This window comes from Girardinichthys multiradiatus, chromosome 6 (genome assembly GCF_021462225.1).
Source record: "Girardinichthys multiradiatus isolate DD_20200921_A chromosome 6, DD_fGirMul_XY1, whole genome shotgun sequence".
NCBI classification, from domain to species: domain Eukaryota; kingdom Metazoa; phylum Chordata; class Actinopteri; order Cyprinodontiformes; family Goodeidae; genus Girardinichthys; species Girardinichthys multiradiatus.
The window spans coordinates 20,079,074-20,082,890 of NC_061799.1; the positions used below are offsets into that span (position 1 = coordinate 20,079,074).

General features: G+C 46.2%; 1 pseudogene; it reads right to left on the reverse strand.

Annotated features, from left to right (window-relative positions):
* Nucleotides 1-367: 367 nt before the first annotated feature.
* On the reverse strand, nt 368-3,817 carry LOC124869815 (annotated as a pseudogene).

A 3,817-nucleotide genomic window follows, 5' to 3' on the forward strand; every position in this document is an offset into this window, starting at 1 on the left:
TTCTTTAAAGCTCCAGCAAGATTCGTGCAACTCTGGTAAATACTAGAGGTAACCTTATTAAGCTAGATAGTTTTTGAATTGTTTACAGTTTGTTTGAGAAATCCAAGTGCAGAAACCAATGAGACCTTCCAAGACCACAGCCAGGAGAGAGACCAACCAGTCTGTGCCATCCCAGCCGAACAACATATGTGCCTTGATGTATTCCCCATCCACAGCTTCAGAGACAAAAGGGTGAGAACTGCACCTGCTGAAGTCCGAATTAGGCTCCCAGAGAGAGGTGATACCACAGTCTGATTGCAGTATGGCAAATCTATGGCCCTTCCTATCAGTGGTTCAGTGTGGGCAGTGCTGATGGACTAAAGTTGTCTCACTTAGAGTTCATTCCTCCACCTGTTTCCTCTTCAACCTCTCCTTTAATGTTGCAGTATCTAACGTTCTTATTTTCAGTGGTCATTGGGCGCGGGGTGGGGTATACCCTGGACAGTCCACCACAGGGCAATACAGAGACACTTCACCTTCTTGCTGCAAGGCGACAGTGCTACCAATTACACCACCATGCAGCTGAGAGACGTGTTTATAAAGTGAAATTTTTAAACAGCTAATGACACTGTTTATTCTAAGTTATGTTTGTACTTCCCCTTTTAGTTATATTTTTTATATGTTTAAGTTATTTCAATGTGTCTTTACTTGATTATTCATTAATATATATCAATGTGATTAGTAATAAGAAGTTCTGTGAGATCTCAAGGCAGTCAGAGAACCAAAGGGATTCATAGTTCCTCCAGTTTTCTGGGATATCCCCAAACAACCTCCAAAGGAAGGTACCCAGGAGGCTTTCAGATCAGATGCCCAAACCATCCCCTTTTGATGTGGAGGAGCAGCAGATGTACTCTGAGCTTTAATGCTGATTTGTATCTAGGATCCTGTTTTTTTTGTCTCATAACCCACGGTGGGTGCTGGAACTTACACAGAGCAGCAAAAGAGAGGATTGCTTTGTGGCTCCGCTCCTTCTTCACTATGACAGACCACTTTACTTCAAACAAGGCTTCAATCCATCTATCCTCCTCCATCCTACAATCACTGTTGAACATACATACATACATATATATGCTTTAATAACTGCTCCGCACACTCTTGGTATTCTGTTGATGAGCTTCAAGAGGTAGTCACCTGAAATGGTTTTCACCTCACAGGTGTGCCCTGTCAGGTTTAATAAGTGGGATTTCAAGCCTTATAAAAGGGGTTGGGACCATCAGTTGTGTTGTGCAGGAGGTGGATACAGTACACAGCTGATAGTCCTACTGAATAGACTGATAGAATTTGTATTATGGCAAGAAAAAAGCAGCTAAGTAAAGAAAAACGAGTGGCCCTCATTACTTTAAGAAATGAAGGTCAGTCAGTCTGAACAATTAGGAAAACTTTGAAAGTGTCCACAAGTGCAGTCGCAAAAACCATCAAGCGCTACAAAGAAACTGGCTCACATGAGGACCGCCCCAGGAAAGGAAGACCAAGAGTCACCTCTGCTGCGGACAATAAGTTCATCCGAGTCACCAGCCTCAGAAATCGCAGGTTAACAGCAGCTCAGATTAGAGAACAGGTCAATGCCACACAGAGTTCTAGCAGCAGACACATCTCTAGAACAACTGTTAAGAGGAGACTGTGTGAATCAGGCCTTCATGGTAAAATAGCTGCTAGGAAACCACTGCTGAGGACAGGCAACAAGCAGAAGAGACTTGTTTGGGCTAAAGAACACAAGGAATGAACATTAGACCAGTGGAAATCTGTGCTTTGGTCTGATGAGTCCAAGTTTGAGATCTTTGGTTCCAACCAGCATGTCTTTGTGCGGCGCAGAAGAGGTGAACGGATGGACTCTACATGCCTGGTTCCCACCGTGAAGCATGGAGGAGGAGGTGTGATGGTGTGGGGGTGCTTTGCTGGTGACACTGTTGGGGATTTATTCAAAATTGAAGGCATACTGAACCAGCATGGCTACCACAGCATCTTGCAGCGGCATGCTATTCCATCCGGTTTGCGTTTAGTTGGACCATCAGTTATTTTTCAACAGGACAATGACCCCAAACACACCTCCAGGCTGTGTAAGGGCTATTTGAAGGAGAGTGATGGGGTGCTGCGCCAGATGACCTGGCCTCCACAGTCACAGGACCTGAACCCAATCGAGATGGTTTGGGGTGAGCTGGACCGCAGAGTGAAGGCAAAAGGGCCAACAAGTGCTAAGCATCTCTGGGAACTCCTTCAAGACTGTTGGAAAACCATTTCAGTGACTACCTCTTGAAGCTCATCAACAGAATACCAAGAGTTTTACGAATCACAAACAGGCGGACCCAAGATTCAGCCAGACACAGTACTGAAAATTTTAAAGGTTTATTCAGCCACAGGAAAACGTCACTCAGGTAAAACTCCACACAGCTTCCGGGAATCACTGGGGCAGAAAGAGGGATTAGTGACTTGTAGTTTCTCCAGATATTGCAGGGATCAGAAAAAGTCACTAACCTGCTTTTGTCTTGAGTAGAACTTGAAACCCAAAGGGGAAACCTCGGTGGGTGAAAGGCAGTGATCTCCACAGCGCAGGTAGGAGGTGACTTCAGGCTGAATAATCCAAGGGCTAGGCTGGCTCAATAATCCAAGGACAGAAACAGGGTCAACGATCGGAACAAGAGACGTCAGGCAAGGGGCAAGCAGAGGCATAGACCAGATACAAGAAACAAGATCGAAAACCAAAATCCAAACAGTCCGACAGGGAGCAGGCAGAGAGGCAAATATCCAAGAGGCAAGGCAAGGTCAAGTCGGGGCTCCACGAAGGGCTTGACCTGAGAAACGTGGAACGTGGGGTGAATCCTCATGGAATTGGGTAATCTCAGCCATACAGCGACAGGGTTGATGATCTTGGAAATTGGGAAAGGTCCAACAAATCGGGGTGCCAACTTCCGAAACTCTACCCTTAATGGTAAGTCCTTGGCGGAGAGCAAACCTTTCTGCCCCACCTGGTACTTAGGGTCAGGGGTCTGTCTCCAGTTGGCCGTTCTTGACTGAACCAGTGACATTCTGATCATCGACCTCCTGGCCTTTCTCCATATTCTTTGGCACCTTAGGGCATCGTTCCTGTTCCTGACCTCAGCATCCAGAGTACTCTGCATGGACTCAATCACCCTCTGGCTGTTCCTCTTGATCTGCTCGATCTCCTCATCCTTTCTGCAAGTTTTCTGTCGATTTCACTCTTGACTTGGGTGAGTTCAAGTTGTACACGGAGAACCTTGGACTCCTTGTGCTCCAGTGTAGCCTCGGCCTCCTCCAAGGCTGTTTGGATTTCTGATTTCTCATTCTCTGCAGTTTTCTTACCCTTCTCCAGTTCATGAATTGTCTTTCCTGTTTCACTAATATGCTCAGTCAAATCACTTATTTCCTGTTGCAGGTTCTTGTTCTCCCTCTTCAGGGTCTCCAGGTGGTCCAGAGCTACTTCATAGGAGTTTTTCATTTTGAACATCTCTGTGTTCAAAGCACGTGCCTCCTTCTGAACTCCTTCCAGCTCGGCTTGACTCTCTTCATACTTAGTTCTCCACTGAGCCACCTCGCTGTTAGCCTTGGACATAGCACGCTGCAGCTCAGCTTTGGCCTCCTGCTCCTCATCATACTGCTCTCTGAGCAGATCACAGTCACGACGAGCCGACTGAACAGCATGAGCCAGAGCGTTCTTGGCCTTAATCTTATTAAATACTTCTTTTAGATCATGGTATTCTTGAGGTACCTTGGATAAATCCGGGTATGTCTCCTTGACCTCATTCTCCACGCTGACCTCCAT